The sequence below is a fragment of the Dermacentor silvarum genome, chromosome 4 (assembly GCF_013339745.2).
Source record: "Dermacentor silvarum isolate Dsil-2018 chromosome 4, BIME_Dsil_1.4, whole genome shotgun sequence".
Classification (NCBI taxonomy): Eukaryota; Metazoa; Arthropoda; class Arachnida; order Ixodida; family Ixodidae; genus Dermacentor; species Dermacentor silvarum.
In genome coordinates this window covers 14,961,725-14,975,819 of record NC_051157.2, presented here as the reverse complement: position 1 = coordinate 14,975,819, position 14,095 = coordinate 14,961,725, and positions in this window count along the sequence as shown.

The following is a 14,095-nucleotide window of genomic DNA, read 5'->3' as shown; positions in this document are numbered from 1 at the left end:
AACCCGTGGGGCCTTGTTCAGGTATTTTATTGGGCTTTCTCGTTAGGTGGACGGGTGGACAATGGCGCGGCAGGCTAGGAAGGACAGGGGTGATGACAAGCTGGTGCAGTGCGAGGAGTGCAAACGTTGGTGTTATTTGGATGAGACGCACTTCGCCAGTTTAGCCGACGCTGAGGAGGCTAGCTTCGCGTGCGGGTCGTGTGAAGGATTTAAGGGAGCTGTGCGGCAGATGGAAGGGGAATGGGCAGCCAGTGTGGAAGAGCTCAAAGGGGAGCTGAAGGTGGAGCGAGAGCGGCGAATTGAGCTCGAAACTCGGATCGGCGAGTTGCTTCACAGGGATGGGGCCGAGGCCGTCCTGGTAAAGCGAATAGCTGGCGAGCTACAAGAAGAACGGGAAAAGCGGGCCGTGCTGGAAGAGCGGGTGGAGGCGTTATTATGGCACAGGCGGCGCGTAATCCCGGGTCAGCTCAGGCGGGCGGCGGGGACAGCGCGGAGACTCAGGCAGAGGCATGCCATGAGAGCAGGGAGGGACGCCTAGGGGCCGTTGAACAGCAGGCGAGAGCCGGCGGCAACACGGCGGTTCCACAACTCTACAGCGAGGTAGTGCGGCAGGCTTCGGGTGGGAAGGGACGAACGGCAGGGAGCACATCGTCACGTGTCAGTGGCGCAGGGCGGGTGGAGAACCAGCTAGCGCGAACTGGAGGACGACAATCGCAGGCGGGAGGCAAACGTGTAGAGCGAAGGGTCCTAGTGGTAGGGGACTCCAACGTAGCTAGGGTTAAGGAGGGCGTCCTTACAACAGTGAAGGCAGACGGGCGGGTGAGGGTGGAGGCCCAGTCAGGGAAGTGCATGGTTGACGCAATGGCAAAAGCTCAGAAGGTGGTATCGGACAACCTCGAGCATGAACATCTGGTCGTTATCCATGCTGGTCTCAACGATGTGCTGAAGGGAAGGAGCCAGAACCTAAACGGACAGTTAGAGGTTGGGTTGCAAAAACTCAGAGAAACCTCTGCGAAAGTGCATGTGACCATATGCACAATCCCACATGTCCGGGGCCAGGCTAGCGCGATGGAATGGAGGGTGCTTGAGGCTAACCGGGTCATTAGGGGTCTGAGCAGACCACTTGGGTACGGTATAATGGAGGTAAACCGGGAAGTGTACGAGTCTGGCTCCCAACCTTTTGCACAGGATGGCATTCACTACAGTGGTGCCACGGGCGGGAGCGTAGGTAGTAGGATAGGGCGCCAAGCTACGGCTTTTTTGGGGGGACCCAGAGCCCTAAGACCACCAGTGTAGACGAAGACTGACCCAGAGAGGCTCCAAGATTCAAGAAACATAGAATCGGTAGAAGAAATAGACGTAAGCACCAGGGGCAAGGTCATTCTGACATAGGTTACATTAACATGCAAGGTGGCAGGAATAGGCTGAAGTGGGAGGAGACAGACGAGCAACTAAGGCAAGAAAAGCTGATGGTATACGGGTTTGTGGAGACACATCTTAGGGACATGGAGCAACCTCCCTGTAATCCTGACTATGCATGGGAATATTGCAATAGAACAGAGGGCAGCAGAAAAGGGGGTGGAATTGGTGCATTCATTCATAAAAGTATGAACTGGCAAAGGGTCAAACAGGAATGCAAGGAGCATTTATGGCTAAAAGGGAAAGTTGCAGGAGAGCAGACACTCCTTGGCTTTGTATACCTGTGGACAGGAGCAAATGCCAAAAAGGAAAACAAAAAAATGCTGGAATGCATATCAAGTGACATTAATGAGCTAGGAGAAGGGTGCGAGATTATTATACTAGGAGATATGAACGCACACCTAGAAGACATGGACGGGTACACAGACTCAACAGGCAACATGATGCTGGATATGTGTGAAATGCATGACTTAGTTGTATGCAACAGTACTGAGAAGTGTGAAGGGCACATAACATGGGAGGTAGGGAGCCTGCAGTCGACGATAGATTATGCACTAATGTCACATAGGATGCACGATAGGCTAAATGTAATGAGCATAGATGAATATGGCTCCAGAAGTCTAGGTAGTGATCACAAACGTATTAAGGTGAGTTTTAGAAGGGAAATGAAAGTAGGTAGGAGGCAAGATGAACTGGTTCAGGTGGGATATTTTACTCGGAAAAGCAGCTTGAAATAGCAACCCAGCAAATTGAGGAAGTAATTTCAGAGGATACAAAAACAGAATGGACATATGCAAATTTAACAGGACTATTTGAGCTAGAGCTTACTAAGGTACGAGTCAGGACAAAAGGGAACAGAAGACGTAAACCCAAGAGCTGGTGGGATGAGGAGGTTAAGAAGGCCATAGAGAAACACCAGTAAACACCATACATCATCATCATCAGGGGTGAACCAGAAGCTGATGTAGGCAGAAAATGGAACAACTTCTTAAACTGTAGAAGGGAAGCATCCAATTTGATCAATGAGAAGATCAGAAGAAAGGGGAGCCAATGGTTGTCAGAAGTAAACAAAAAGGATAGAAAAGCAGCGAAGAAATTTTGGAAACATCTCAACTCCTTGAGTAATAAGACTAGCCTAGAGCAGAGGTTTATAGTTACAGCTCAAGGTGTTCGACTAGAGGGAGATGAGGCAATGGAACATATAAGAACAATGATGACAGAAAAATTTAAAGAACGAAACATAGCATGTGCTCAATCAGGTGAGGATGGACTAGTCAGTGCAGTGGCTCCACTGGCACAAAGCGAGTGGGAAAGGGCAGAGAAGAGGGTTCCTAGTAGCACGTCGACAGGTCCTGATGGCATCCCAATTATGTTGATAAAGACATTGGGCCCAAAATCTAAGAAAGCATTAAGAGAGGCAGTGAGCAAAATGATAATGGACGGTAAAGCCCCTGACGGGTGGAGACTGAGCAGGATGAGCATGATATATAAGGGAAAGGGGGACAAAGCCGACATAAACAACTACCGTCCCATAACAGTGACGTCAGTGGTTTACAGGGTGGTGATGCAGATTATAAAGGACAGACTGCAGGCGTGGGTGGAGAGCGAGGAGGTGCTGGGGGAACTACAAAATGGGTTCCGAAAACAAAGAAGGTTAGAAGATAATCTGTTCTCATTGACACAGTGTATTGAAATAGCAGAAAAGGAACACAGGCCCCTATGGCTTGCATTTCTGGATATCAAGGGAGCCTATGACAGTGTAATTCAAAAGGATTTGTGGGACATACTGGGCAGTCTAGATGTGGAAGATGGAGTAAGAAATCTTTTAAAAGATATCTATAAAAGTAACAAGGTGCTTATAAAATGGGAAAACAAGGTATCTGGGCCTATGAGATACAGGAGGGGCTTAGGCAGGGGTGCCCTCTGTCACCTCTGTTGTTCATGCTGTATTTACAAGGATTAGAGAGAAAATTAGATAGGAGCGGACTTGGCTTCAACCTTTCCTATTTCAAGCAAGGAGAATGGATTAAACAGTCATTACCAGGACTGATGTATGCGGATGACATTGTACTTATGGCTGACAGCAAGAAAGACTTGCAGAGATTAATGGAAATCTGTGGTAAAGAGGGAGATAGCTTAGGTTTGAAGTTTAGTAAAGAAAAATCGGCAGTCATGACTTTTAATGATAATCAGGGCAGCGAGCATAGGATACAGGAGGTTACGCTGGAGGTGGTGGATAAGTACAAATATCTTGGAGTGTGGATAAACAATGGGGCTGAGTACCTAACGGAACATGAAAAATATGTGACGGCTAAAGGTAGCAGAAATGCAGCTGTGATGAAAAATAGGGCAACTGTGGAATTACAATAGGTACGAAGTGGTGAGAGGGATTTGGAAAGGGGTGATGGTCCCTAGTGACTTTCGGCAATGCGGTCCTGTGCTTGAGATTAGAGGTTCGAGCAAGGTTGGAAGTTAAGCAGCGAGGGGTAGGTAGACTGGCTCTGGGAGCACACGGAAATACACCAAATCGGGGGGTACAGGGTGACATGGGATGGACGTCATTCGAGGGCAGGGAAGCCAGCAGCAAGATAGAATTTGAAGAGCGATTGAGAGAAATGGCAGAAAAGCGGTGGGCAAGGAGAGTTTTCAGTTATTTGTACATGAGGAATGTTGATATAAAATGGAGGAAGCTGACCAGAAAACTGTCAATCAAATATTTGGACTGCAGGAGGGGTGCAAACCAGGAAACAGCGGTTAAGAAAAAGGTTAAGGAAACAGAGAGGGGTCTGTGGAAAACAGGGATGCAGACGAAATCAGCACTGGGAACATACCGAACTTTCAAGCAAGAAATTGCCAAAGAAAATATCTACGATAATTCTAGGGGAAGCTCTTTGTTGTTTGACGCCAGGATGGGAGTATTGCGGACTAAGATGTACCGAGTCAAGTACCAAGGTATACCACGTTGTGCTGTGCGTGTGGAGAAGAAGAGGAAATGGCTGAACACCTCATACTTTTCTGTAAAGGGCTTAACCCTACAGTGCAAGGCAACGGGGCTGATTTTTTCAAAGCATTGGGGTTTAGGGACAATGAAGGCAAAATAGACTTTAAGCGGGTAGAAATAACCAAACAGAGGTTATAGACGTCAGACTCTGGAGTTTTGCAAGACGCGTAGCGCCACCTGTCGGTGCGAAGAGGTAATAATTGAGTAGTGCCACGGCCGCCTGGATCGACGCGCGCCGCAGGGTTGCTCCGGCCGTCCCATTCGGACGGAGAGGGTGTAATTGCGGAAAGGGGCGTGGCCGCTGCTTTCGCCGCACCGCGGCGCGCGCCTCCCACCCCTCAACTCCCTTGCTACGGCTGCGCGCGAGACGATTTGCGCTATAATTCGCGCTATAATGAAAATATCGCTTCATAATAAACCGCGAGAAGTTGTGCCGAACAAAAAGGCACACAAAAGCACCGATGTCCCTTGACGCATTTTTTTTTTTTTTGCACTCCAGCCTCTGTCAGGATGATGCTGCCCGAAACGCGTACACTCGTAAGCCAAAGTTTTGCAGGAAAATTACTTCCGCGCGCGCAAGCGCAGCATGCCAATGGAAAGCCTGCACGCGAGAGAAGGCATTCGAGCTCTATCTGCTAGAAGGAATGCCAGCTGACTGACGAGGCAACCAAGATTTTATATATTTATTATTTTTTTTTGCGCGAATCCGCAGCCCGCAAACTTTTGTTTATGACTTGTATTTTCCCCAGCTTGACCAATTGACTGTCAAAATACGCCTTGGAAAGCGAGAGATATGACTCGGTGCTTTTAAATGGAGAGCTGAAGTCGAGGCAGTCTTGCATCTGTACATGCGAATGCGCTGTTTATTGTGTTAAATAATCGTGTTAAATAAGCGAACTCATCGCGCGTCTTCCTGCACGAAGTATCAAGCTGCTTACCTGAGTCGACAGCCACGGACAGACATTTTTCAGCAACTTTCTGATCCATCAGTAAATAATTGAATGTCATGTTTGTATTCATGGCAAAATTACCAGCATAATACATTCACAATACCTACAATTTATTTACGATAGCAAACACACAGCGCTTGTGCACTCGCAGTACTCCTTCAAACGCGGAGAACTTTTCGGCTCAGTGGCTTACTCATTAGTTTTTTGCGGTAAGCCGCTGTGTCCGTAACGACTGCGCCAATATTTGAGTGTAGGGGCTTTATAAATTTGCTTGCAATTCATGAAGAAATCGCTTATGCATGCTTTTCGTTTGCCTAGCTGGCAAGCAAAAAGAGGGCAGCTCTCTAAGTGAGGACAAATTAAAGCTCCACTGCTCCAGTTTCCTCCACTGGAAATGCGTGAAAACTTAGACCAAGCTTTTTCTTGGTGCTCGACTTGCAGCATGGCACGCAGCAGTACGGCATGTTTTTGAAAAATACACTAATTACACGCAGAATTTCCGGCGAGATTATAAAAACAAATCACTTGCCTCAATTCAATGTGGTACAACAATGTGAAATGCATATGAAAGCATATATGCTAGTTACACAGGGCCTTCAGCAGCAACACTTCCAAGTAACATATAGTAGTTCGAGGCTTGATGGAAAAGCCGCTTCAGCACCACTGATGTATCGTGGGAACTTCACATTGTAAAGGCGACGCGCATGCAAGGGCCCCGAATAATTAATTCGGCCGGTACATCAGGCTGGAGAAAATGTACTGCAAAATTATTATTACCACCGTGATTTCTGTATATGAAGACTTCTGTGAACACAGCGCTCGACCCGAGAACTTAGCCATACAGTGACCACGATTATGAAATACTTTTCTTTTTGAAGGGAACAGCGAGCGCAAGAAAAGAATGACGAGCGTGATCAGGGGAAGCGCTTCGGCACAGCGGCAACTCACTCGCCAGAATACGTCTCAAGGCGCATGCAATGCGCCACGCAAAGTCGCGTAAACACCCTGCCTATGCGTTAGCTGCATCTCTATCGTATTATGCTACAAAGAAACACCCTCGCTGTGTAAAGCCGGCTTAAGAATCTATCACCACATGCCTTGATTCTCGTGCAGTTTCTTGCAACTGTCAGTCCACTTTGGGCCAACACTCAACCTATCTTCACCACGTGCACGATGTCAAATACGCATCTCTCCAAGCATCTTCACAGCCGCAACGCCGTCAGCAGAGGGGTGGGAGCAGAGCGCCGCCTCACGGCGCGCGGGGCAACTTCCTCAATTACATGTTTTCAATGGGGCGCGCGTCGAATGGGACGGCCGTAGCAACCCCGCCGCGCGCGCCGATCCAGGCGGCCGTGGTAGTGCAAAGGCCGACTCCCTTGCTAAGTTGCCTAAGCAGCTAGCGAGTGCGAAACAACGATTTAACTTAATTTTTGTTCATATTGCGAATGTTTTGCGCATTTAACAGCCAGAATGAGAGCTATGAATTTCTCCGCTAGTCGGACGTGCCGCCGAACTGCCGTAAAGTTCTTGTTGGCTCACTCCTTCTATGGCGATGGCGAGCACGACGGCAACCGCGACAGCTCCGCGCGCTACGAAGAAACGCCGCAATCGACGTTACTGTTGCGTTGTAAATTGCCATGAACGTGAAGGACTGAATAACAACGTTCAGTTTTACCGATTTCCATCGCGGTCGTATGAAGGAGAAAGGAGAGAGCGCTAGATACGGGCCGTTCGCGTGTTGGGTAAGCGAATTACTCGCATTCTCCACAACACAGCCGCTCACATGAGAAAGTGTGATAATGTTGTTCTGCTGTAATTGTGTTGCGTAGCCCTCACGGGGGACTATGGAAACCAAGCGAAAACTGAGGAATCTGCAGCCGCCTCTTCGTTGGCAACAGAATAAACAAAGTTGTGAACCATCCTGCGTATGTGCCATCGATGTTTCTACCTGTTTACACACGTCCGCCTCCACTTACTCAGCAAGTGTAACGGAGAGATTTGGCAGGTCAGTTTAACCAAACATTTTGGTTCCTTTATGAATTCAAAATCATGTTCTAGGGAATTGTGGTATCGCGAGCTTATTTCTAGTTTCGGCTTTTTCGATACAACGAGCACGTTTCGCAATGCACTGAGCCCTCTTGACAGCGTTTTTCTTTTTTTTTTTTTTTTGTAATCTGAGCAATCAAGTTGCTGTGGGAGCACTGGATGAGTAATTGCGAATTAGTAACGCACGTGTTTAGAAAAAAAAAAAATGTCGCGTTTCTTTACATTAATTTGTGCGCGTGTGTTGTTTTAAGCGTCTGCTGGTTTGTTTTGCCTTCGGTTGTATCCCGCGAAAGCGGACACGCACGTATCTCCATTTGCAGTAAATACAAACGGAAGACAACCGTGAAGAAAACATTCGAAGATGCGCGATAACACGCTCGAACGCCCAGGAAGCGAGAGCTGAAGCGAGAACGCAACTGAAAAGGCGAAGGTCGCCAGGGCCGTCCGCCCCTGATAAAGCGAGCTTTGTACCACTGACCGTAAGCTACATAGTTACCTGACTTAATCATATATGTACTTCATCGCTTTGACATTATGTACGTACCCAAATTTAACACATTTAGGCGCTAGAGAACGGACGTCGGAGTGCTTGCCTCGAACTCGACGTTGTACGATGCTCGCTGTACGTACTTGCGAGTTGCAGTGCGCCGAAATAACACCTGAAACTTCTTTTACATTGTACACGTACTTCGCTCTGCTCCCTTTCCGAAGCGTGGATGGGCGGAAGAAGCTTTCCAGGTCCTTGATTTTTAGGAAACCGTGCCTTTACAAAACCGAAAGACGGGGCTCTATTGTGGCCTATGCAGCTTCGCTTGCGGACAGCTCTCTTTGCACTACTCAGTTTGCGCCAAGGCTGCGATGGGGGCGCTGGTGGCGGGTTTTTCCGCAGCGCCGCCTGGGCAGAGTCTGACGTCTATCTGATTGGTGGATAAAATCAAGGCAAGGGTGAAATTTCACCCACCACAAAGTACAAAATAGGTTAATAGTCATGGCTAGGTGGCGTATGCCACCGCCCGATTTAAAGGGTTCAGCCTCATCCATCCATCCATCGCCGGCGCGCCGCTGGCGCCCTACAACGGCCGCCCGGTTAGCTGCGCGTTTGGTTCACGTTTGCCCCTCCGTTCATCACGTGAAACGTGGTAAAACGGCCAGTACACGTGCGCTTGCGTTTACCTGAATACCGGGCAAGCTAAATTATATTGTGACAATCTTTCGACGTGAAGTGACGGCCGCAAACGCGTAGATACTGGCGCCGTTTGGATACCGTCAGTCCGATGCGCTGCAGCCACTCCGCTCGTCTGCTGCCGTGCAGTGGGGCACGATGTCGCAGCTTGACATGTCGCCGATCGCTACGTTTGCAGCCCACAAGGCAAGGGCACACCATGGTGCTTGCTAAAAGAAAGAACAAGACCAACACTGACTGCGCAGCTCTCGTCAACACGGAGCACGTTTTAACACAAGCAGACGACGCTTGCTGTGGGCCGGAAGTGCTTTTAGTGTAGTGATACATGTCCGTCTGCATTCTCTTTCTGTTACTTTCTTTTTATATGAACAAATTAACTAACGTCTAAATTATTACGAACATTTGTTCACCATAATGTTGAAAAAATTATCGATTACGTGTTCTGGGCAAATCGCGTCTTCTGGGCACAAAACTCAGCCGCTTGGCGTGCTGCAATCGGTAGCGATGTACTTTTTTTTAAACCTTATAATAAATTACACGCTTTACGTGGAGCGCTTGACCTACTCTAACGACTCAGTACGTTTGTACAAAATCGTCAAAATCGTTTCATGGTCCCTTTAACTGCCGCATCATCATCAGGCACCGAGAAAAGGGATGTTTTATTGCGATAGCAATTATATGGACACTCGAAAGCGGATTTCTGCCGTCGCCGTGAGGTTCCGTATGACGTCAACGGCGATGAAATCGTCGCCGCGCTCCGGACGCTGTATGTGCGAGTGAACGGGCGCGAGGGACGCGCGCTTTCACGGGGAGCGAACGCAAGTCGGAGAGAGAGAGAGAGTAAACATTTTATTGCAAAAATAAAAGGTAGTAAGAATGTGGGAGGGACCCCTAGTCCGGGGTCCCTAGAACGATCTCAGCGACAGCACGGGCCCGTTGAACTAGGGCCCGGCGGACCTCGGGAGGCCCGTCGCGGAGGGCATCCTCCCACAGCTCTTTGATGAGGAAGGGGTGCAAGATGACTGGCAGGGGAGGGAATACGCAAGTCGGAGAGCAAACGCGCGTTCTGCGCCGTGCTCCCTGAAGGGCTGCAAAATTAAGCGTCTCTTTCCTCCTTCACAACGACCATATATAGAAAGCAAACGCGACTTTTTCCGTCGCGCGAAAGACCGTGGGGGGACGGGAGGGAGGGAGGGGAGGCGACGTTTAGCCAGTGTTGCCAGATTTGCTACTTGGAGCCAAATTGGGCTACGGGAAAAAATTTCCCGTAGCCCAATTTGGCTCCAAGTAGCAAACCTGGCAACACTGGCTAAACGTCGCCTAAATTTTTGGCGTCGACTTGGACGAGTTGGCTATGTGGCTATATTTGGGCTACTGAAAATCTGCGACTTGGCTTTGTTTGGGCTATAAGTGGCACCCTAATCCACGCTCCGGAGGTGGCTCTGGTCGGCTAGAAGCAAATCTCCAAGGCTATGTTTTAGCTGGCTGGGCGTCTGTACGTGCGCGAAATGACCCCCCCCCCCCCCTCCCCAACCCCACCCCGCCTTCCCTTCCCTCTCTGCGCCGTTGTCTGAACCGGTGGCTTTGATCTTTGATGAACTTAAACATAACACCTCGCTTGACCGTTACGCACCCGATTCCCGGGCATCGGGATGAACCTGGGAGTATTGGGTTTTTCTCAGTACACTGTACTAACATGGCTATGCTCAGGAAGGGAGAGCCATAACACAGGGTCGGGGCCGTCGGGCGATCGTGGCATCGACATGAAAGAAGGGAACCACGGGTGGATGACACGCTCAATTGTGTTCATGGCCATGTCTTCCGGGTGAAGTATCGCGCCGGGCACTGCTTTCGACCTACTCCACATTTCTGGCGCAAAGCTCTTCTTCCTCAATACTTCTTTTTGGGCGAGTTGGTACATCTTGAAACTTTGGGTAACAGCGCCTGTGTGTCCGTGTCTCCCTTTTTGTGGTCGTCTGTTTGCGCTGTTACCCAAAGTTTTAAGCTCTTCTTCCATTTTCCTTTTCCTGGTAGATGAATTTTTCTTCGTGCTTACATTCGAGATTCACTTCGATAGGTTGGACGTAAGATCGGATCCTCCTCAGCGAGGAGAATCCAAACATGGGGAAGTAGGCCAATTGTACGTGAGAACGTATAAAAAGGAATGAGAGGAAGACCCTGAGCCAAAGGTGGGTCCTGGTGCTTTTACTTCTAGATGGTTTGACCGTAACGTCACGGATGCAGATATTCATTCTGCTAATATCGAAACATGCATGTTTGCCATGATGACATCAGCGCTCCACGTACATGAATTTCGCCCACCGTGTTTGCTTAGCTCGTGAGGTGTCGTGCTGCTGGCTCGAGGACGCGGGTTTGATTCGCGGCTACGGCGGCCGCATTTCGTTCAAGGCCAAATTTCGTTCAAGGAACACCCGTGTACTTAGATTTAGGTGTACGTTAAAGAACACGAGGTGGCTAAAATTAATCCGGAGTGCCCCACTGCGTCATGCCTTCCAATTATATCGTGGTTTTGGCACGTAAAACCTCACCAATAATTTTTTTTCAAACTTCCTTAGCTCTAACCTAGCCCAAAACTGGCCTCGATTCGTGGTAACGCGTGAAGTTCGTAAGCTAGGAGAAGTGATTGCGGTTGTCGCTTTCTCTCAACTAACATGTGTAATGAAGATGGATTCATTAGACGCCGCTGATTCCGAATTCAATTTTCGATTTCATGGCTCGTAGGCCTAACACGGATTGACTTGGCTGGGTGAAGGTACGTAAAGTTGGTTACTCAAAACTAAGCGCAACAAGTTGCATGCTGCTAATAGAATAAGTTCTAAATTGTAATTAAACGTGATAACACGAAAGTATAAATTACTCTTCTTTTCATAAAATGGTATATTTTATTTTACTTTATTATTTTATTATTTTATTTTATCAACATTGTTTGCTTTTTGACAGTAACCGGATTTCACAGCATTACCACTGTTATCAATTTGTTGTTTACCTTTGCTCTATATAGAGTGTGCCGTCGCGGCTTTTACCATTTCGAGCGAGGTCGGGACGTGCTCGTCGCCGAAAACGACTGCGCGCTTCTTACCCGGGTGTGCCGCTTTGCACAGTAATATTTAAAGCTTCGCTTACACCGATTCAGTCAGTGAGTGGCATCTGTTGCCTGTCCCTTTTCTGACCGCATGTTCTTGGCGTGCTAGAGACCTATGATGGCGGCCAGGTTGATGTAAATTGACACTATATAGGTAGTGTGTGTCCCTGCTAATCCGGGCCACGCTAATTAAAAAACACGAAAAAAAACGAGAATCAATATAGGACGATGAGACAAATAAAGCGAGATACCGTAGCGCGAAAGACTTGTTTTAGCTCATAAAGAAAGAAGCCGTGAGCACGTCGCCGTCGCAGATCGCTGGACAGCTGAACTTCTACGCCGTAGGCAGAGATGACATGAGAGATCGATGACGCTGAACATTATTTTGCGTTCACGACAGCTAAAAAGCAGAGTTAGTAGTTAATATTACTGCAGATAACTAAAAATAATAACTTAGTACTATTTGTCATAAAATAAAAGCACCGATTTCGCCATCTGCAGCGATTCACTGGAACTTAAGAGCTTCCGGGCCCGACCAACCAAAAGGTGTTATGTGCAAGCATGATGTCGCTCTTTTTGATGTCAAGGGCCGATGTCACGGTGGCAGGGACATTTTGTTACGACGGGTTGTGCAAAAAAGGATTACCGTAGTCGAATGTGAAAATGTATACACAAATAAAACTGCAAATAAAAATGGCTATATTTGGCTACGAAATATTTCGCACTTTTTTTCTGGTTGGCTACATTTGGGCTACAACTTCTCTAGCTTTTGGCCACGCCACCTCGTCGGACCTGGCAACACTGTGCACAGGACCGCATTGCCGAAGCATCGAGGAGGCTATGGCCGAAGGGTGGGGTCGCAGCGCAGGTTTAGAATCACTGGAAAAACAGAGTACCGCAAAGGTACGCGGCATGACGGCAACATTGGGTGGCGGCGGCCATGTTCCTTCCAGACCGCCGACGCGCTGTAGCGGTGCCAGCGTGCATTGAGTAGCGTTGACTTAACTGACGGATTTCCCCCCTAGATTTCGAGTCCCGTTTCGCGAAACTGGATTATTTTTGTGTTTTTCTTCAAGTGCATGCCACAAGTTACATCAAGATATCGACGGAATTGAACGTACTGCGCGGTAAGCGACGGAGCGTATAAAATGTGCGGCGATGGTTCCGATGCTCTACGAGCTATGTGCAGAGCTGCTGCAAACATACTTGTATGCTCCCAATGAATTCGCTTGAAACGTCTTTTACATGAAAACTGGGCCTTGAGGTTGTGCTTGCGCTAAAAACGCCGCTTGACAGCCGATGGAATGTGCAGTGGGTGTTCAGGTTGCCTTCATAGTGCTCGTTCGCGTCCTTTCGAAGTACAAAAGCAAGCAAATGTAAACAGCCAGGGGCGGATCCAGGTTTTTTCTGAGGGGGGGGTCAGCTTTTGTCAATGATGATGATGATGATAGTAGCCTTTCTTATTTACCGAAATTTACCGTTTTTGCTCACGGTAAACCCGCGTTTTATACGGCTAGAGCAACACCTGTAGCCCGCCGTGGTGGCTCAGTCAGCTCAGGCGTTGAGCACGAGATCGCAGGATCGAATCCCGGCCGCGGCGGCCGCATTTCGGTAGAGGCGAAATGCAAAAACGCCCGTGTCCTTGCGTTGTAGTGCAGGTTAAAGAACCCCAGGTGGCCAAAATTAATCCGGAGCCTTCCACTACGGCGTGCCCCATAACAGTAGCGCACCCAGGATCTCTGCCAGGGGAGGTTGACAGTTTGCCTTAGTTTGCCAATACCATATAAACAGCCCTAATTTGAGTTTCTTCACGGTAAATTGTCAAAAAATGCTCTTTTTGCGCAAGTTTGCGAGTGTGCAAACGATTGCGCATCTTACATCTAAGTTGCAGTACTCAAAGGCGCAAGGAAAGAAAAAGGGTTAAACAAAAGGGGGGTTAACTCGGCCTCAGGGGGAGGGGGGGGGGGTTACGACCCCCTAATCCCCCCCGTCGGTGCGCCACTGCCCCATAATCAGAACTCGTTTTGGTACGTAAAACCCCAGAAAGAGGAAGAAGAGCTGTAGCGAAGCCAGGTATCGGTTTCTCCGAGCTTATAGGAAAAGGACGTTACCCAATACAGCCATGTGCTTGGCGGCTGTGCCTGATAATACAGGGTGTTCAAGCTTTATGGTTTTCTTAAAATTAGGCACACGCGAAGACCACCTGTGCAAATAAGTTATGTGGCTAGGGGGGCACAAAGTGAGATGATAATTATCGCTGTGAGCAGCCCAATTAACTAAAATTGAACAACTATTTTTGGTTGACTGCAGTAAGTGGGTATGTTTGTATTGAAAACTTAGAGACAGTCGTGTTTCTACACAGTATCAGTCGGAATAATTATTCTAGCGTGTCC